The following is a 23,101-nucleotide window of genomic DNA, read 5'->3' on the forward strand; positions in this document are numbered from 1 at the left end:
TTCAGCTCGCGCTGTACACATTTGCTATGAGAGGCATTATCTCATAAGGGAAATATTGGACAATCAAATTAATGACTGCCCAGGCTTCAGGATGTCTTTTTACACTATATAAAGGTGGAAATTTACATTGGAAACGTTTGGTTTAGCTGTTATAAAAGTTTGGTTTTTTAGTGCTGTAAATGCATTTTCAGCTCGCGCTGTACACATTTGCTATGTGAGGCATTATCTCATAAGGGAAATACTGGACAATCAAATTAATGACTGCCCAGGCTTCAGGATGTCTTTTTACACTATATAAAGGTGGAAATTTACTTTGGAAACGTTTGGTTTAGCTGTTATAAAAGTTTGGTTTTTTAGTGCTGAAAATGCATTTTCAGCTCGCACTGTACACATTTGCTATGTGAGGCATTATCTCATAAGGGAAATACTGGACAATCAAATTAATGACTTCCCAGGCTTCAGGATGCCTTTTTACACTCTATAAATGTGGAAATTTACATTGGAAACGTTTGGTTTAGCTGTTAATGAAGTTTCGTTTTTTTAGTGCTGAAAATTCATTGTCTGCTGGCGCTGTACACTTTTTCTAAGTGTTGCAATATCTCATGAAGGAAATACTGGACAATCAAATTAATGACTTTCCAGGCTTCAGGATGCCTTTCTACACTATATAAAGGTGGAAATTTACATTTGAAACGTTTGGTTTAGCTGTTATAAAAGTTTGGTTTTTTAGTGCTGTAAATGCATTTTCAGCTCGCGCTGTACACATTTGCTATGAGAGGCATTATCTCATAAGGGAAATATTGGACAATCAAATTAATGACTGCCCAGGCTTCAGGATGTCTTTTTACACTATATAAAGGTGGAAATATACATTGGAAACGTTTAGTTTAGCTGTTAATGAAGTTTCGTTTTTTTAGTGCTGAAAATTCATTGTCTGCTGGCGCTGAACACTTTTTCTAAGTGTTGCAATATCTCATGAAGGAAATACTGGACAATCAAATTAATGACTTTCCAGGCTTCAGTATGCCTTTCTACACTATATAAAGGTGGAAATTTACATCGGAAACGTTTGGTTTAGCTGTTATAAAAGTTTGGTTTTTTAGTGCTGTAAATGCATTTTCAGCTCGCGCTGTACACATTTGCTATGAGAGGCATTATCTCATAAGGGAAATATTGGACAATCAAATTAATGACTGCCCAGGCTTCAGTATGCCTTTCTACACTATATAAAGGTGGAAATTTACATTGGAAACGTTTGGTTTAGCTGTTATAAAAGTTTGGTTTTTTAGTGCTGTAAAATGCATTTTCAGCTCGCGCTGTACACATTTGCTATGTGAGGCATTATCTCATAAGGGAAATACTGGACAATCTAATTAATGACTGCCCAGGCTTCAGGATGTCTTTTTACACTATATAAAGGTGGAAATTTACATTGGAAACGTTTGGTTTAGCTGTTATAAAAGTTTGGTTTTTTAGTGCTGAAAATGCATTTTCAGCTCGCACTGTACACATTTGCTATGTGAGGCATTATCTCATAAGGGAAATACTGGACAATCAAATTAATGACTTCCCAGGCTTCAGGATGCCTTTTTACACTCTATAAATGTGGAAATTTACATTGGAAACGTTTGGTTTAGCTGTTAATGAAGTTTCGTTTTTTTAGTGCTGAAAATTCATTGTCTGCTGGCGCTGTACACTTTTTCTAAGTGTTGCAATATCTCATGAAGGAAATACTGGACAATCAAATTAATGACTTTCCAGGCTTCAGGATGCCTTTCTACACTATATAAAGGTGGAAATTTACATTGGAAACGTTTGGTTTAGCTGTTATAAAAGTTTGGTTTTTTAGTGCTGTAAATGCATTTTCAGCTCGCGCTGTACACATTTGCTATGAGAGGCATTATCTCATAAGGGAAATATTGGACAATCAAATTAATGACTGCCCAGGCTTCAGGATGTCTTTTTACACTATATAAAGGTGGAAATTTACATTGGAAACGTTTGGTTTAGCTGTTATAAAAGTTTGGTTTTTTAGTGCTGTAAATGCATTTTCAGCTCGCGCTGTACACATTTGCTATGAGAGGCATTATCTCATAAGGGAAATATTGGACAATCAAATTAATGGCTGCCCAGGCTTCAGGATGTCTTTTTACACTATATAAAGGTGGAAATTTACATTGGAAACGTTTAGTTTAGCTGTTAATGAAGTTTCGTTTTTTTAGTGCTGAAAATTCATTGTCTGCTGGCGCTGTACACTTTTTCTAAGTGTTGCAATATCTCATGAAGGAAATACTGGACAATCAAATTAATGACTTTCCAGGCTTCAGGATGCCTTTCTACACTATATAAAGGTGGAAATTTACATTGGAAACGTTTGGTTTAGCTGTTATAAAAGTTTGGTTTTTTAGTGCTGTAAATGCATTTTCAGCTCGCGCTGTACACATTTGCTATGAGAGGCATTATCTCATAAGGGAAATATTGGACAATCAAATTAATGACTGCCCAGGCTTCAGGATGTCTTTTTACACTATATAAGGGTGGAAATTTACATTGGAAACGATTAGTTTAGCTGTTAATGAAGTTTCGTTTTTTTAGTGCTGAAAATTCATTGTCTGCTGGCGCTGTACACTTTTTCTAAGTGTTGCAATATCTCATGAAGGAAATACTGGACAATCAAATTAATGACTTTCCAGGCTTCAGGATGCCTTTTTACACTATATAAAGGTGGAAATGTACATTGGAAACGTTTGGTTTAGCTGTTATAAAAGTTTGGTTTTTTAGTGCTGAAAATGCATTTTCAGCTCGCACTGTACACATTTGCTATGTGAGGCATTATCTCATAAGGGAAATACTGGACAATCAAATTAATGACTTCCCAGGCTCCAGGATGCCTTTTTACACTCTATAAATGTGGAAATTTACATTGGAAACGTTTGGTTTAGCTGTTAATGAAGTTTCGTTTTTTTAGTGCTGAAAATTCATTGTCTGCTGGCGCTGTACACTTTTTCTAAGTGTTGCAATATCTCATGAAGGAAATACTGGACAATCAAATTAATGACTTTCCAGGCTTCAGGATGCCTTTCTACACTATATAAAGGTGGAAATTTACATTTGAAACGTTTGGTTTTGCTGTTATAAAAGTTTGGTTTTTTAGTGCTGTAAATGCATTTTCAGCTCGCGCTGTACACATTTGCTATGAGAGGCATTATCTCATAAGGGAAATATTGGACAATCAAATTAATGACTGCCCAGGCTTCAGGATGTCTTTTTACACTATATAAAGGTGGAAATTTACATTGGAAACGTTTGGTTTAGCTGTTATAAAAGTTTGGTTTTTTAGTGCTGTAAATGCATTTTCAGCTCGCGCTGTACACATTTGCTATGTGAGGCATTATCTCATAAGGGAAATACTGGACAATCAAATTAATGACTGCCCAGGCTTCAGGATGTCTTTTTACACTATATAAAGGTGGAAATTTACTTTGGAAACGTTTGGTTTAGCTGTTATAAAAGTTTGGTTTTTTAGTGCTGAAAATGCATTTTCAGCTCGCACTGTACACATTTGCTATGTGAGGCATTATCTCATAAGGGAAATACTGGACAATCAAATTAATGACTTCCCAGGCTTCAGGATGCCTTTTTACACTCTATAAATGTGGAATTTTACATTGGAAACGTTTGGTTTAGCTGTTAATGAAGTTTCGTTTTTTTAGTGCTGAAAATTCATTGTCTGCTGGCGCTGTACACTTTTTCTAAGTGTTGCAATATCTCATGAAGGAAATACTGGACAATCAAATTAATGACTTTCCAGGCTTCAGGATGCCTTTTTACACTATATAAGGGTGGAAATTTACATTGGAAACGTTTAGTTTAGCTGTTAATGAAGTTTCGTTTTTTTAGTGCTGAAAATTCATTGTCTGCTGGCGCTGTACACTTTTTCTAAGTGTTGCAATATCTCATGAAGGAAATACTGGACAATCAAATTAATGACTTTCCAGGCTTCAGGATGCCTTTTTACACTATATAAAGGTGGAAATGTACATTGGAAACGTTTGGTTTAGCTGTTATAAAAGTTTGGTTTTTTAGTGCTGAAAATGCATTTTCAGCTCGCACTGTACACATTTGCTATGTGAGGCATTATCTCATAAGGGAAATACTGGACAATAAAATTAATGACTTCCCAGGCTTCAGGATGCCTTTTTACACTCTATAAATGTGGAATTTTACATTGGAAACGTTTGGTTTAGCTGTTAATGAAGTTTCGTTTTTTTAGTGCTGAAAATTCATTGTCTGCTGGCGCTGTACACTTTTTCTAAGTGTTGCAATATCTCATGAAGGAAATACTGGACAATCAAATTAATGACTTTCCAGGCTTCAGGATGCCTTTCTACACTATATAAAGGTGGAAATTTACATTGGAAACGTTTGGTTTTGCTGTTATAAAAGTTTGGTTTTTTAGTGCTGTAAATGCATTTTCAGCTCGCGCTGTACACATTTGCTATGAGAGGCATTATCTCATAAGGGAAATATTGGACAATCAAATTAATGACTGCCCAGGCTTCAGGATGTCTTTTTACACTATATAAAGGTGGAAATTTACATTGGAAACGTTTGGTTTAGCTGTTATAAGAGTTTGGTTTTTTAGTGCTGTAAATGCATTTTCAGCTCGCGCTGTACACATTTGCTATGTGAGGCATTATCTCATAAGGGAAATACTGGACAATCAAATTAATGACTGCCCAGGCTTCAGGATGTCTTTTTACACTATATAAAGGTGGAAATTTACTTTGGAAACGTTTGGTTTAGCTGTTATAAAAGTTTGGTTTTTTAGTGCTGAAAATGCATTTTCAGCTCGCACTGTACACATTTGCTATGTGAGGCATTATCTCATAAGGGAAATACTGGACAATCAAATTAATGACTTCCCAGGCTTCAGGATGCCTTTTTACACTCTATAAATGTGGAAATTTACATTGGAAACGTTTGGTTTAGCTGTTAATGAAGTTTCGTTTTTTTAGTGCTGAAAATTCATTGTCTGCTGGCGCTGTACACTTTTTCTAAGTGTTGCAATATCTCATGAAGGAAATACTGGACAATCAAATTAATGACTTTCCAGGCTTCAGGATGCCTTTCTACACTATATAAAGGTGGAAATTTACATTTGAAACGTTTGGTTTAGCTGTTATAAAAGTTTGGTTTTTTAGTGCTGTAAATGCATTTTCAGCTCGCGCTGTACACATTTGCTATGAGAGGCATTATCTCATAAGGGAAATATTGGACAATCAAATTAATGACTGCCCAGGCTTCAGGATGTCTTTTTACAATATATAAAGGTGGAAATATACATTGGAAACGTTTAGTTTAGCTGTTAATGAAGTTTCGTTTTTTTAGTGCTGAAAATTCATTGTCTGCTGGCGCTGAACACTTTTTCTAAGTGTTGCAATATCTCATGAAGGAAATACTGGACAATCAAATTAATGACTTTCCAGGCTTCAGTATGCCTTTCTACACTATATAAAGGTGGAAATTTACATCGGAAACGTTTGGTTTAGCTGTTATAAAAGTTTGGTTTTTTAGTGCTGTAAATGCATTTTCAGCTCGCGCTGTACACATTTGCTATGAGAGGCATTATCTCATAAGGGAAATATTGGACAATCAAATTAATGACTGCCCAGGCTTCAGTATGCCTTTCTACACTATATAAAGGTGGAAATTTACATTGGAAACGTTTGGTTTAGCTGTTATAAAAGTTTGGTTTTTTAGTGCTGTAAAATGCATTTTCAGCTCGCGCTGTACACATTTGCTATGTGAGGCATTATCTCATAAGGGAAATACTGGACAATCTAATTAATGACTGCCCAGGCTTCAGGATGTCTTTTTACACTATATAAAGGTGGAAATTTACATTGGAAACGTTTGGTTTAGCTGTTATAAAAGTTTGGTTTTTTAGTGCTGAAAATGCATTTTCAGCTCGCACTGTACACATTTGCTATGTGAGGCATTATCTCATAAGGGAAATACTGGACAATCAAATTAATGACTTCCCAGGCTTCAGGATGCCTTTTTACACTCTATAAATGTGGAAATTTACATTGGAAACGTTTGGTTTAGCTGTTAATGAAGTTTCGTTTTTTTAGTGCTGAAAATTCATTGTCTGCTGGCGCTGTACACTTTTTCTAAGTGTTGCAATATCTCATGAAGGAAATACTGGACAATCAAATTAATGACTTTCCAGGCTTCAGGATGCCTTTCTACACTATATAAAGGTGGAAATTTACATTGGAAACGTTTGGTTTAGCTGTTATAAAAGTTTGGTTTTTTAGTGCTGTAAATGCATTTTCAGCTCGCGCTGTACACATTTGCTATGAGAGGCATTATCTCATAAGGGAAATATTGGACAATCAAATTAATGACTGCCCAGGCTTCAGGATGTCTTTTTACACTATATAAAGGTGGAAATTTACATTGGAAACGTTTGGTTTAGCTGTTATAAAAGTTTGGTTTTTTAGTGCTGTAAATGCATTTTCAGCTCGCGCTGTACACATTTGCTATGAGAGGCATTATCTCATAAGGGAAATATTGGACAATCAAATTAATGGCTGCCCAGGCTTCAGGATGTCTTTTTACACTATATAAAGGTGGAAATTTACATTGGAAACGTTTAGTTTAGCTGTTAATGAAGTTTCGTTTTTTTAGTGCTGAAAATTCATTGTCTGCTGGCGCTGTACACTTTTTCTAAGTGTTGCAATATCTCATGAAGGAAATACTGGACAATCAAATTAATGACTTTCCAGGCTTCAGGATGCCTTTCTACACTATATAAAGGTGGAAATTTACATTGGAAACGTTTGGTTTAGCTGTTATAAAAGTTTGGTTTTTTAGTGCTGTAAATGCATTTTCAGCTCGCGCTGTACACATTTGCTATGAGAGGCATTATCTCATAAGGGAAATATTGGACAATCAAATTAATGACTGCCCAGGCTTCAGGATGTCTTTTTACACTATATAAGGGTGGAAATTTACATTGGAAACGATTAGTTTAGCTGTTAATGAAGTTTCGTTTTTTTAGTGCTGAAAATTCATTGTCTGCTGGCGCTGTACACTTTTTCTAAGTGTTGCAATATCTCATGAAGGAAATACTGGACAATCAAATTAATGACTTTCCAGGCTTCAGGATGCCTTTTTACACTATATAAAGGTGGAAATGTACATTGGAAACGTTTGGTTTAGCTGTTATAAAAGTTTGGTTTTTTAGTGCTGAAAATGCATTTTCAGCTCGCACTGTACACATTTGCTATGTGAGGCATTATCTCATAAGGGAAATACTGGACAATCAAATTAATGACTTCCCAGGCTCCAGGATGCCTTTTTACACTCTATAAATGTGGAAATTTACATTGGAAACGTTTGGTTTAGCTGTTAATGAAGTTTCGTTTTTTTAGTGCTGAAAATTCATTGTCTGCTGGCGCTGTACACTTTTTCTAAGTGTTGCAATATCTCATGAAGGAAATACTGGACAATCAAATTAATGACTTTCCAGGCTTCAGGATGCCTTTCTACACTATATAAAGGTGGAAATTTACATTTGAAACGTTTGGTTTTGCTGTTATAAAAGTTTGGTTTTTTAGTGCTGTAAATGCATTTTCAGCTCGCGCTGTACACATTTGCTATGAGAGGCATTATCTCATAAGGGAAATATTGGACAATCAAATTAATGACTGCCCAGGCTTCAGGATGTCTTTTTACACTATATAAAGGTGGAAATTTACATTGGAAACGTTTGGTTTAGCTGTTATAAAAGTTTGGTTTTTTAGTGCTGTAAATGCATTTTCAGCTCGCGCTGTACACATTTGCTATGTGAGGCATTATCTCATAAGGGAAATACTGGACAATCAAATTAATGACTGCCCAGGCTTCAGGATGTCTTTTTACACTATATAAAGGTGGAAATTTACTTTGGAAACGTTTGGTTTAGCTGTTATAAAAGTTTGGTTTTTTAGTGCTGAAAATGCATTTTCAGCTCGCACTGTACACATTTGCTATGTGAGGCATTATCTCATAAGGGAAATACTGGACAATCAAATTAATGACTTCCCAGGCTTCAGGATGCCTTTTTACACTCTATAAATGTGGAAATTTACATTGGAAACGTTTGGTTTAGCTGTTAATGAAGTTTCGTTTTTTTAGTGCTGAAAATTCATTGTCTGCTGGCGCTGTACACTTTTTCTAAGTGTTGCAATATCTCATGAAGGAAATACTGGACAATCAAATTAATGACTTTCCAGGCTTCAGGATGCCTTTCTACACTATATAAAGGTGGAAATTTACATTGGAAACGTTTGGTTTAGCTGTTATAAAAGTTTGGTTTTTTAGAACTGTAAATGCATTTTCAGCTCGCACTGTACACATTTGCTATGTGAGGCATTATCTCATAAGGGAAATACTGGACAATAAAATTAATGACTTCCCAGGCTTCAGGATGCCTTTTTACACTCTATAAATGTGGAATTTTACATTGGAAACGTTTGGTTTAGCTGTTAATGAAGTTTCGTTTTTTTAGTGCTGAAAATTCATTGTCTGCTGGCGCTGTACACTTTTTCTAAGTGTTGCAATATCTCATGAAGGAAATACTGGACAATCAAATTAATGACTTTCCAGGCTTCAGGATGCCTTTCTACACTATATAAAGGTGGAAATTTACATTGGAAACGTTTGGTTTAGCTGTTATAAAAGTTTGGTTTTTTAGTGCTGTAAATGCATTTTCAGCTCGCGCTGTACACATTTGCTATGAGAGGCATTATCTCATAAGGGAAATATTGGACAATCAAATTAATGACTGCGCAGGCTTCAGGATGTATTTTTACACTATATAAAGGTGGAAATTTACATTGGAAACGTTTAGTTTAGCTGTTAATGAAGTTTCGTTTTTTTTAGTGCTGAAAATTCATTGTCTGCTGGCGCTGTACACTTTTTCTAAGTGTTGCAATATCTCATGAAGGAAATACTGGACAATCAAATTAATGACTTTCCAGGCTTCAGGATGCCTTTCTACACTATATAAAGGTGGAAATTTACATTGGAAACGTTTGGTTTAGCTGTTATAAAAGTTTGGTTTTTTATTGCTGTAAATGCATTTTCAGCTCGCGCTGTACACATTTGCTATGAGAGGCATTATCTCATAAGGGAAATATTGGACAATCAAATTAATGACTGCCCAGGCTTCAGGATGTCTTTTTACACTATATAAAGGTGGAAATTTACATTGGAAACGTTTGGTTTAGCTGTTATAAAAGTTTGGTTTTTTTAGTGCTGTAAATGCATTTTCAGCTCGCACTGTCCACATTTGCTATGTGAGGCATTATCTCAAAAGGGAAATACTGGACAATCAAATTAATGACTGCCCAGGCTTCAGGATGTCTTTTTACACTATATAAAGGTGGAAATGTACATTGGAAACGTTTGGTTTAGCTGTTATAAAAGTTTGGTTTTTTAGTGCTGAAAATGCATTTTCAGCTCGCACTGTACACATTTGCTATGTGAGGCATTATCTCATAAGGGAAATACTGGACAATCAAATTAATGACTTCCCAGGCTTCAGGATGCCTTTTTACACTCTATAAATGTGGAAATTTACATTGGAACCGTTTGGTTTAGCTGTTAATGAAGTTTCGTTTTTTTAGTGCTGAAAATTCATTGTCTGCTGGCGCTGTACACTTTTTCTAAGTGTTGCAATATCTCATGAAGGAAATACTGGACAATCAAATTAATGACTTTCCAGGCTTCAGGATGCCTTTCTACACTATATAAAGGTGGAAATTTACATTTGAAACGTTTGGTTTAGCTGTTATAAAAGTTTGGTTTTTTAGTGCTGTAAATGCATTTTCAGCTCGCGCTGTACACATTTGCTATGAGAGGCATTATCTCATAAGGGAAATATTGGACAATCAAATTAATGACTGCCCAGGCTTCAGGATGTCTTTTTACACTATATAAAGGTGGAAATTTACATTGGAAACGTTTGGTTTAGCTGTTATAAAAGTTTGGTTTTTTTAGTGCTGTAAATGCATTTTCAGCTCGCACTGTCCACATTTGCTATGTGAGGCATTATCTCAAAAGGGAAATACTGGACAATCAAATTAATGACTGCCCAGGCTTCAGGATGTCTTTTTACACTATATAAAGGTGGAAATGTACATTGGAAACGTTTGGTTTAGCTGTTATAAAAGTTTGGTTTTTTAGTGCTGAAAATGCATTTTCAGCTCGCACTGTACACATTTGCTATGTGAGGCATTATCTCATAAGGGAAATACTGGACAATCAAATTAATGACTTCCCAGGCTTCAGGATGCCTTTTTACACTCTATAAATGTGGAAATTTACATTGGAACCGTTTGGTTTAGCTGTTAATGAAGTTTCGTTTTTTTAGTGCTGAAAATTCATTGCTGCTGGCGCTGTACACTTTTTCTAAGTGTTGCAATATCTCATGAAGGAAATACTGGACAATCAAATTAATGACTTTCCAGGCTTCAGGATGCCTTTCTACACTATATAAAGGTGGAAATTTACATTTGAAACGTTTGGTTTAGCTGTTATAAAAGTTTGGTTTTTTAGTGCTGTAAATGCATTTTCAGCTCGCGCTGTACACATTTGCTATGAGAGGCATTATCTCATAAGGGAAATATTGGACAATCAAATTAATGACTGCCCAGGCTTCAGGATGTCTTTTTACACTATATAAAGGTGGAAATATACATTGGAAACGTTTAGTTTAGCTGTTAATGAAGTTTCGTTTTTTTAGTGCTGAAAATTCATTGTCTGCTGGCGCTGAACACTTTTTCTAAGTGTTGCAATATCTCATGAAGGAAATACTGGACAATCAAATTAATGACTTTCCAGGCTTCAGTATGCCTTTCTACACTATATAAAGGTGGAAATTTACATTGGAAACGTTTGGTTTAGCTGTTATAAAAGTTTGGTTTTTTAGTGCTGTAAATGCATTTTCAGCTCGCGCTGTACACATTTGCTATGAGAGGCATTATCTCATAAGGGAAATATTGGACAATCAAATTAATGACTGCCCAGGCTTCAGGATGTCTTTTTACACTATATAAAGGTGGAAATTTACATTGGAAACGTTTGGTTTAGCTGTTATAAAAGTTTGGTTTTTTAGTGCTGTAAAATGCATTTTCAGCTCGCGCTGTACACATTTGCTATGTGAGGCATTATCTCATAAGGGAAATACTGGACAATCTAATTAATGACTGCCCAGGCTTCAGGATGTCTTTTTACACTATATAAAGGTGGAAATTTACATTGGAAACGTTTGGTTTAGCTGTTATAAAAGTTTGGTTTTTTAGTGCTGAAAATGCATTTTCAGCTCGCACTGTACACATTTGCTATGTGAGGCATTATCTCATAAGGGAAATACTGGACAATCAAATTAATGACTTCCCAGGCTTCAGGATGCCTTTTTACACTCTATAAATGTGGAAATTTACATTGGAAACGTTTGGTTTAGCTGTTAATGAAGTTTCGTTTTTTTAGTGCTGAAAATTCATTGTCTGCTGGCGCTGTACACTTTTTCTAAGTGTTGCAATATCTCATGAAGGAAATACTGGACAATCAAATTAATGACTTTCCAGGCTTCAGGATGCCTTTCTACACTATATAAAGGTGGAAATTTACATTGGAAACGTTTGGTTTAGCTGTTATAAAAGTTTGGTTTTTTAGTGCTGTAAATGCATTTTCAGCTCGCGCTGTACACATTTGCTATGAGAGGCATTATCTCATAAGGGAAATATTGGACAATCAAATTAATGACTGCCCAGGCTTCAGGATGTCTTTTTACACTATATAAAGGTGGAAATTTACATTGGAAACGTTTGGTTTAGCTGTTATAAAAGTTTGGTTTTTTAGTGCTGTAAATGCATTTTCAGCTCGCGCTGTACACATTTGCTATGAGAGGCATTATCTCATAAGGGAAATATTGGACAATCAAATTAATGGCTGCCCAGGCTTCAGGATGTCTTTTTACACTATATAAAGGTGGAAATTTACATTGGAAACGTTTAGTTTAGCTGTTAATGAAGTTTCGTTTTTTTAGTGCTGAAAATTCATTGTCTGCTGGCGCTGTACACTTTTTCTAAGTGTTGCAATATCTCATGAAGGAAATACTGGACAATCAAATTAATGACTTTCCAGGCTTCAGGATGCCTTTCTACACTATATAAAGGTGGAAATTTACATTGGAAACGTTTGGTTTAGCTGTTATAAAAGTTTGGTTTTTTAGTGCTGTAAATGCATTTTCAGCTCGCGCTGTACACATTTGCTATGAGAGGCATTATCTCATAAGGGAAATATTGGACAATCAAATTAATGACTGCCCAGGCTTCAGGATGTCTTTTTACACTATATAAGGGTGGAAATTTACATTGGAAACGATTAGTTTAGCTGTTAATGAAGTTTCGTTTTTTTAGTGCTGAAAATTCATTGTCTGCTGGCGCTGTACACTTTTTCTAAGTGTTGCAATATCTCATGAAGGAAATACTGGACAATCAAATTAATGACTTTCCAGGCTTCAGGATGCCTTTTTACACTATATAAAGGTGGAAATGTACATTGGAAACGTTTGGTTTAGCTGTTATAAAAGTTTGGTTTTTTAGTGCTGAAAATGCATTTTCAGCTCGCACTGTACACATTTGCTATGTGAGGCATTATCTCATAAGGGAAATACTGGACAATCAAATTAATGACTTCCCAGGCTCCAGGATGCCTTTTTACACTCTATAAATGTGGAAATTTACATTGGAAACGTTTAGTTTAGCTGTTAATGAAGTTTCGTTTTTTTAGTGCTGAAAATTCATTGTCTGCTGGCGCTGTACACTTTTTCTAAGTGTTGCAATATCTCATGAAGGAAATACTGGACAATCAAATTAATGACTTTCCAGGCTTCAGGATGCCTTTCTACACTATATAAAGGTGGAAATTTACATTGGAAACGTTTGGTTTAGCTGTTATAAAAGTTTGGTTTTTTAGTGCTGTAAATGCATTTTCAGCTCGCGCTGTACACATTTGCTATGAGAGGCATTATCTCATAAGGGAAATATTGGACAATCAAATTAATGACTGCCCAGGCTTCAGGATGTCTTTTTACACTATATAAGGGTGGAAATTTACATTGGAAACGTTTAGTTTAGCTGTTAATGAAGTTTCGTTTTTTTAGTGCTGAAAATTCATTGTCTGCTGGCGCTGTACACTTTTTCTAAGTGTTGCAATATCTCATGAAGGAAATACTGGACAATCAAATTAATGACTTTCCAGGCTTCAGGATGCCTTTTTACACTATCTAAAGGTGGAAATGTACATTGGAAACGTTTGGTTTAGCTGTTATAAAAGTTTGGTTTTTTAGTGCTGAAAATGCATTTTCAGCTCGCACTGTACACATTTGCTATGTGAGGCATTATCTCATAAGGGAAATACTGGACAATAAAATTAATGACTTCCCAGGCTTCAGGATGCCTTTTTACACTCTATAAATGTGGAAATTTACATTGGAAACGTTTGGTTTAGCTGTTATAAAAGTTTGGTTTTTTAGTGCTGTAAAATGCATTTTCAGCTCGCGCTGTACACATTTGCTATGTGAGGCATTATCTCATAAGGGAAATACTGGACAATCTAATTAATGACTGCCCAGGCTTCAGGATGTCTTTTTACACTATATAAAGGTGGAAATTTACATTGGAAACGTTTGGTTTAGCTGTTATAAAAGTTTGGTTTTTTAGTGCTGTAAATGCATTTTCAGCTCGCGCTGTACACATTTGCTATGTGAGGCATTATCTCATAAGGGAAATACTGGACAATCAAATTAATGACTGCCCAGGCTTCAGGATGTCTTTTTACACTATATAAAGGTGGAAATTTACTTTGGAAACGTTTGGTTTAGCTGTTATAAAAGTTTGGTTTTTTAGTGCTGAAAATGCATTTTCAGCTCGCACTGTACACATTTGCTATGTGAGGCATTATCTCATAAGGGAAATACTGGACAATCAAATTAATGACTTCCCAGGCTTCAGGATGCCTTTTTACACTCTATAAATGTGGAAATTTACATTGGAAACGTTTGGTTTAGCTGTTAATGAAGTTTCGTTTTTTTAGTGCTGAAAATTCATTGTCTGCTGGCGCTGTACACTTTTTCTAAGTGTTGCAATATCTCATGAAGGAAATACTGGACAATCAAATTAATGACTTTCCAGGCTTCAGGATGCCTTTCTACACTATATAAAGGTGGAAATTTACATTTGAAACGTTTGGTTTAGCTGTTATAAAAGTTTGGTTTTTTAGTGCTGTAAATGCATTTTCAGCTCGCGCTGTACACATTTGCTATGAGAGGCATTATCTCATAAGGGAAATATTGGACAATCAAATTAATGACTGCCCAGGCTTCAGGATGTCTTTTTACACTATATAAAGGTGGAAATATACATTGGAAACGTTTAGTTTAGCTGTTAATGAAGTTTCGTTTTTTTAGTGCTGAAAATTCATTGTCTGCTGGCGCTGAACACTTTTTCTAAGTGTTGCAATATCTCATTAAGGAAATACTGGACAATCAAATTAATGACTTTCCAGGCTTCAGTATGCCTTTCTACACTATATAAAGGTGGAAATTTACATCGGAAACGTTTGGTTTAGCTGTTATAAAAGTTTGGTTTTTTAGTGCTGTAAATGCATTTTCAGCTCGCGCTGTACACATTTGCTATGAGAGGCATTATCTCATAAGGGAAATATTGGACAATCAAATTAATGACTGCCCAGGCTTCAGGATGTCTTTTTACACTATATAAAGGTGGAAATTTACATTGGAAACGTTTGGTTTAGCTGTTATAAAAGTTTGGTTTTTTAGTGCTGTAAAATGCATTTTCAGCTCGCGCTGTACACATTTGCTATGTGAGGCATTATCTCATAAGGGAAATACTGGACAATCTAATTAATGACTGCCCAGGCTTCAGGATGTCTTTTTACACTATATAAAGGTGGAAATTTACATTGGAAACGTTTGGTTTAGCTGTTATAAAAGTTTGGTTTTTTAGTGCTGAAAATGCATTTTCAGCTCGCACTGTACACATTTGCTATGTGAGGCATTATCTCATAAGGGAAATACTGGACAATCAAATTAATGACTTCCCAGGCTTCAGGATGCCTTTTTACACTCTATAAATGTGGAAATTTACATTGGAAACGTTTGGTTTAGCTGTTAATGAAGTTTCGTTTTTTTAGTGCTGAAAATTCATTGTCTGCTGGCGCTGTACACTTTTTCTAAGTGTTGCAATATCTCATGAAGGAAATACTGGACAATCAAATTAATGACTTTCCAGGCTTCAGGATGCCTTTCTACACTATATAAAGGTGGAAATTTACATTGGAAACGTTTGGTTTAGCTGTTATAAAAGTTTGGTTTTTTAGTGCTGTAAATGCATTTTCAGCTCGCGCTGTACACATTTGCTATGAGAGGCATTATCTCATAAGGGAAATATTGGACAATCAAATTAATGACTGCCCAGGCTTCAGGATGTCTTTTTACACTATATAAAGGTGGAAATTTACATTGGAAACGTTTGGTTTAGCTGTTATAAAAGTTTGGTTTTTTAGTGCTGTAAATGCATTTTCAGCTCGCGCTGTACACATTTGCTATGAGAGGCATTATCTCATAAGGGAAATATTGGACAATCAAATTAATGGCTGCCCAGGCTTCAGGATGTCTTTTTACACTATATAAAGGTGGAAATTTACATTGGAAACGTTTAGTTTAGCTGTTAATGAAGTTTCGTTTTTTTAGTGCTGAAAATTCATTGTCTGCTGGCGCTGTACACTTTTTCTAAGTGTTGCAATATCTCATGAAGGAAATACTGGACAATCAAATTAATGACTTTCCAGGCTTCAGGATGCCTTTCTACACTATATAAAGGTGGAAATTTACATTGGAAACGTTTGGTTTAGCTGTTATAAAAGTTTGGTTTTTTAGAACTGTAAATGCATTTTCAGCTCGCACTGTACACATTTGCTATGTGAGGCATTATCTCATAAGGGAAATACTGGACAATCAAATTATTGACTTCCCAGGCTTCAGGATGCCTTTTTACACTCTATAAATGTGGAAATTTACATTGGAAACGTTTGGTTTAGCCGTTAATGAAGTTTCGTTTTTTTAGTGCTAAAAATTCATTGTCTGCTGGCGCTGTACACTTTTTCTAAGTGTTGCAATATCTCATGAAGGAAATACTGGACAATCAAATTAATGACTTTCCAGGCTTCAGGATGCCTTTCTACACTATATAAAGGTGGAAATTTACATTGGAAACGTTTGGTTTAGCTGTTATAAAAGTTTGGTTTTTTAGTGCTGTAAATGCATTTTCAGCTCGCGCTGTACACATTTGCTATGAGAGGCATTATCTCATAAGGGAAATATTGGACAATCAAATTAATGACTGCCCAGGCTTCAGGATGTCTTTTTACACTATATAAGGGTGGAAATTTACATTGGAAACGTTTAGTTTAGCTGTTAATGAAGTTTCGTTTTTTTAGTGCTGAAAATTCATTGTCTGCTGGCGCTGTACACTTTTTCTAAGTGTTGCAATATCTCATGAAGGAAATACTGGACAATCAAATTAATGACTTTCCAGGCTTCAGGATGCCTTTCTACACTATATAAAGGTGGAAATGTACATTGGAAACGTTTGGTTTAGCTGTTATAAAAGTTTGGTTTTTTAGTGCTGTAAATGCATTTTCAGCTCGCGCTGTACACATTTGCTATGAGAGGCATTATCTCAGAAGGGAAATATTGGACAATCAAATTAATGACTGCCCAGGCTTCAGGATGTCTTTTTACACTATATAAAGGTGGAAATTTACATTGGAAACGTTTGGTTTAGCTGTTATAAAAGTTTGGTTTTTTAGTGCTGTAAATGCATTTTCAGCTCGCGCTGTACACATTTGCTATGAGAGGCATTATCTCAGAAGGGAAATATTGGACAATCAAATTAATGACTGCCCAGGCTTCAGGATGTCTTTTTACACTATATAAAGGTGGAAATTTACATTGGAAACGTTTGGTTTAGCTGTTATAAAAGTTTGGTTTTTTAGTGCTGTAAATGCATTTTCAGCTCGCGCTGTACACATTTGCTATGAGAGGCATTATCTCATAAGGGAAATATTGGACAATCAAATTAATGACTGCCCAGGCTTCAGGATGTCTTTTTACACTATATAAGGGTGGAAATTTACATTGGAAACGTTTAGTTTAGCTGTTAATGAAGTTTCGTTTTTTTAGTGCTGAAAATTCATTGTCTGCTGGCGCTGTACACTTTTTCTAAGTGTTGCAATATCTCATGAAGGAAATACTGGACAATCAAATTAATGACTTTCCAGGCTTCAGGATGCCTTTCTACACTATATAAAGGTGGAAATGTACATTGGAAACGTTTGGTTTAGCTGTTATAAAAGTTTGGTTTTTTAGTGCTGTAAATGCATTTTCAGCTCGCGCTGTACACATTTGCTATGAGAGGCATTATCTCAAAAGGGAAATATTGGACAATCAAATTAATGACTGCCCAGGCTTCAGGATGCATTTTTACACTCTATAAATGTGGAAATTTACATTGGAAACGTTTGGTTTAGCTGTTAATGAAGTTTCGTTTTTTTAGTGCTGAAAATTCATTGTCTGCTGGCGCTGTACACTTTTTCTAAGTGTTGCAATATCTCATGAAGGAAATACTGGACAATCAAATTAATGACTTTCCAGGCTTCAGGATGCCTTTCTACACTATATAAAGGTGGAAATGTACATTGGAAACGTTTGGTTTAGCTGTTATAAAAGTTTGGTTTTTTAGTGCTGTAAATGCATTTTCAGCTCGCGCTGTACACATTTGCTATGAGAGGCATTATCTCATAAGGGAAATATTGGACAATCAAATTAATGACTGCCCAGGCTTCAGGATGTCTTTTTACACTATATAAAGGTGGAAATTTACATTGGAAACGTTTGGTTTAGCTGTTATAAAAGTTTGGTTTTTTAGTGCTGTAAATGCATTTTCAGCTCGCGCTGTACACATTTGCTATGAGAGGCATTATCTCATAAGGGAAATATTGGACAATCAAATTAATGGCTGCCCAGGCTTCAGGATGTCTTTTTACTCTATATAAAGTTGGAAATTTACATTGGAAACGTTTAGTTTAGCTGTTAATGAAGTTTCGTTTTTTTAGTGCTGAAAATTCATTGTCTGCTGGCGCTGTACACTTTTTCTAAGTGTTGCAATATCTCATGAAGGAAATACTGGACAATCAAATCAATGACTTTCCAGGCTTCAGGATGCCTTTCTACACTATATAAAGGTGGAAATTTACATTGGAAACGTTTGGTTTAGCTGTTATAAAAGTTTGGTTTTTTAGTGCTGTAAATGCATTTTCAGCTCGCACTGTACACATTTGCTATGTGAGGCATTATCTCATAAGGGAAATACTGGACAATCAAATTAATGACTTCCCAGGCTTCAGGATGCCTTTTTACACTCTATAAATGTGGAAATTTACATTGGAAACGTTTGGTTTAGCTGTTAATGAAGTTTCGTTTTTTTAGTGCTGAAAATTCATTGTCTGCTGGCGCTGTACACTTTTTCTAAGTGTTGCAATATCTCATGAAGGAAATACTGGACAATCAAATTAATGACTTTCCAGGCTTCAGGATGCCTTTCTACACTATATAAAGGTGGAAATGTACATTGGAAACGTTTGGTTTAGCTGTTATAAAAGTTTGGTTTTTTTAGTGCTGAAAATGCATTTTCAGCTCGCACTGTACACATTTGCTATGTGAGGCATTATCTCATAAGGGAAATACTGGACAATCAAATTAATGACTGCCCAGGCTTCAGGATGTCTTTTTACACTATATAAAGGTGGAAATATACATTGGAAACGTTTAGTTTAGCTGTTAATGAAGTTTCGTTTTTTTAGTGCTGAAAATTCATTGTCTGCTGGCGCTGTACACTTTTTCTAAGTGTTGCAATATCTCATGAAGGAAATACTGGACAATCAAATTAATGACTTTCCAGGCTTCAGGATGCCTTTCTACACTATATAAAGGTGGAAATGTACATTGGAAACGTTTGGTTTAGCTGTTATAAAAGTTTGGTTTTTTAGTGCTGTAAATGCATTTTCAGCTCGCGCTGTACACATTTGCTATGAGAGGCATTATCTCAGAAGGGAAATATTGGACAATCAAATTAATGACTGCCCAGGCTTCAGGATGTCTTTTTACACTATATAAAGGTGGAAATTTACATTGGAAACGTTTGGTTTAGCTGTTATAAAAGTTTGGTTTTTTTAGTGCTGAAAATGCATTTTCAGCTCGCACTGTACACATTTGCTATGTGAGGCATTATCTCATAAGGGAAATACTGGACAATCAAATTAATGACTGCCCAGGCTTCAGGATGTCTTTTTACACTATATAAAGGTGGAAATTTACATTGGAAACGTTTGGTTTAGCTGTTATAAAAGTTTGGTTTTTTAGTGCTGAAAATGCATTTTCAGCTCGCACTGTACACATTTGCTATGTGAGGCATTATCTCATAAGGGAAATACTGGACAATCAAATTAATGACTTCCCAGGCTTCAGGATGCCTTTTTACACTCTATAAATGTGGAAATTTACATTGGAAACGTTTGGTTTAGCTGTTAATGAAGTTTCGTTTTTTTAGTGCTGAAAATTCATTGTCTGCTGGCGCTGTACACTTTTTCTAAGTGTTGCAATATCTCATGAAGGAAATACTGGACAATCAAATTAATGACTTTCCAGGCTTCAGGATGCCTTTCTACACTATATAAAGGTGGAAATGTACATTGGAAACGTTTGGTTTAGCTGTTATAAAAGTTTGGTTTTTTAGTGCTGTAAATGCATTTTCAGCTCGCGCTGTACACATTTGCTATGAGAGGCATTATCTCATAAGGGAAATATTGGACAATCAAATTAATGACTGCCCAGGCTTCAGGATGTCTTTTTACACTATATAAAGGTGGAAATTTACATTGGAAACGTTTGGTTTAGCTGTTATAAAAGTTTGGTTTTTTAGTGCTGTAAATGCATTTTCAGCTCGCGCTGTACACATTTGCTATGAGAGGCATTATCTCATAAGGGAAATATTGGACAATCAAATTAATGGCTGCCCAGGCTTCAGGATGTCTTTTTACTCTATATAAAGTTGGAAATTTACATTGGAAACGTTTAGTTTAGCTGTTAATGAAGTTTCGTTTTTTTAGTGCTGAAAATTCATTGTCTGCTGGCGCTGTACACTTTTTCTAAGTGTTGCAATATCTCATGAAGGAAATACTGGACAATCAAATCAATGACTTTCCAGGCTTCAGGATGCCTTTCTGCACTATATAAAGGTGGAAATTTACATTGGAAACGTTTGGTTTAGCTGTTATAAAAGTTTGGTTTTTTAGTGCTGTAAATGCATTTTCAGCTCGCACTGTACACATTTGCTATGTGAGGCATTATCTCATAAGGGAAATACTGGACAATCAAATTAATGACTTCCCAGGCTTCAGGATGCCTTTTTACACTCTATAAATGTGGAAATTTACATTGGAAACGTTTGGTTTAGCTGTTAATGAAGTTTCGTTTTTTTAGTGCTGAAAATTCATTGTCTGCTGGCGCTGTACACTTTTTCTAAGTGTTGCAATATCTCATGAAGGAAATACTGGACAATCAAATTAATGACTTTCCAGGCTTCAGGATGCCTTTCTACACTATATAAAGGTGGAAATGTACATTGGAAACGTTTGGTTTAGCTGTTATAAAAGTTTGGTTTTTTTAGTGCTGAAAATGCATTTTCAGCTCGCACTGTACACATTTGCTATGTGAGGCATTATCTCATAAGGGAAATACTGGACAATCAAATTAATGACTGCCCAGGCTTCAGGATGTCTTTTTACACTATATAAAGGTGGAAATATACATTGGAAACGTTTAGTTTAGCTGTTAATGAAGTTTCTTTTTTTTAGTGCTGAAAATTCATTGTCTGCTGGCGCTGTACACTTTTTCTAAGTGTTGCAATATCTCATGAAGGAAATACTGGACAATCAAATTAATGACTTTCCAGGCTTCAGGATGCCTTTCTACACTATATAAAGGTGGAAATTTACATTGGAAACGTTTGGTTTAGCTGTTATAAAAGTTTGGTTTTTTAGTGCTGTAAATGCATTTTCAGCTCGCGCTGTACACATTTGCTATGAGAGGCATTATCTCATAAGGGAAATATTGGACAATCAAATTAATGACTGCCCAGGCTTCAGGATGTCTTTTTACACTATATAAAGGTGGAAATTTACATTGGAAACGTTTAGTTTAGCTGTTAATGAAGTTTCGTTTTTTTTAGTGCTGAAAATTCATTGTCTGCTGGCGCTGTACACTTTTTCTAAGTGTTGCAATATCTCATGAAGGAAATACTGGACAATCAAATTAATGACTTTCCAGGCTTCAGGATGCCTTTCTACACTATATAAAGGTGGAAATTTACATTGGAAACGTTTGGTTTAGCTGTTATAAAAGTTTGGTTTTTTAGTGCTGTAAATGCATTTTCAGCTCGCGCTGTACACATTTGCTATGAGAGGCATTATCTCATAAGGGAAATATTGGACAATCAAATTAATGACTGCCCAGGCTTCAGGATGTCTTTTTACACTATATAAAGGTGGAAATTTACATTGGAAACGTTTGGTTTAGCTGTTATAAAAGTTTGGTTTTTTAGTGCTGTAAATGCATTTTCAGCTCGCGCTGTACACATTTGCTATGAGAGGCATTATCTCATAAGGGAAATATTGGACAATCAAATTAATGACTGCCCAGGCTTCAGGATGTATTTTTACACTATATAAAGGTGGAAATTTACATTGGAAACGTTTGGTTTAGCTGTTATAAAAGTTTGATTTTTTTAGTGCTGAAAATGCATTTTCAGCTCGCACTGTACACATTTGCTATGTGAGGCATTATCTCATAAGGGAAATACTGGACAATCAAATTAATGACTGCCCAGGCTTCAGGATGTCTTTTTACACTATCTAAAGGTGGAAATTTACATTGGAAACGTTTGGTTTAGCTGTTATAAAAGTTTGGTTTTTTAAGTGCTGAAAATGCATTTTCAGCTCGCACTGTACACATTTGCTATGTGAGGCATTATCTCATAAGGGAAATACTGGACAATCAAATTAATGACTTCCCAGGCTTCAGGATGCCTTTTTACACTCTATAAATGTGGAAATTTACATTGGAAACGTTTGGTTTAGCTGTTAATGAAGTTTCGTTTTTTTAGTGCTGAAAATTCATTGTCTGCTGGCGCTGTACACTTTTTCTAAGTGTTGCAATATCTCATGAAGGAAATACTGGACAATCAAATTAATGACTTTCCAGGCTTCAGGATGCCTTTCTACACTATATAAAGGTGGAAATTTACATTTGAAACGTTTGGTTTAGCTGTTATAAAAGTTTGGTTTTTTAGTGCTGTAAATGCATTTTCAGCTCGCGCTGTACACATTTGCTATGAGAGGCATTATCTCATAAGGGAAATATTGGACAATCAAATTAATGACTGCCCAGGCTTCAGGATGTGTTTTTACACTATATAAAGGTGGAAATTTACATTGGAAACGTTTAGTTTAGCTGTTAATGAAGTTTCGTTTTTTTTAGTGCTGAAAATTCATTGTCTGCTGGCGCTGTACACTTTTTCTAAGTGTTGCAATATCTCATGAAGGAAATACTGGACAATCAAATCAATGACTTTCCAGGCTTCAGGATGCCTTTCTACACTATATAAAGGTGGAAATTTACATTGGAAACGTTTGGTTTAGCTGTTATAAAAGTTTGGTTTTTTAGTGCTGTAAATGCATTTTCAGCTCGCACTGTACACATTTGCTATGTGAGGCATTATCTCATAAGGGAAATACTGGACAATCAAATTAATGACTTCCCAGGCTTCAGGATGCCTTTTTACACTCTATAAATGTGGAAATTTACATTGGAAACGTTTGGTTTAGCTGTTAATGAAGTTTCGTT

The sequence above is a fragment of the Idiotropiscis lumnitzeri genome, unplaced genomic scaffold (assembly GCF_059441095.1).
Source record: "Idiotropiscis lumnitzeri isolate Australia: NSW breed Sydney's pygmy pipehorse unplaced genomic scaffold, RoL_Ilum_1.0 HiC_scaffold_127, whole genome shotgun sequence".
Classification (NCBI taxonomy): Eukaryota; Metazoa; Chordata; class Actinopteri; order Syngnathiformes; family Syngnathidae; genus Idiotropiscis; species Idiotropiscis lumnitzeri.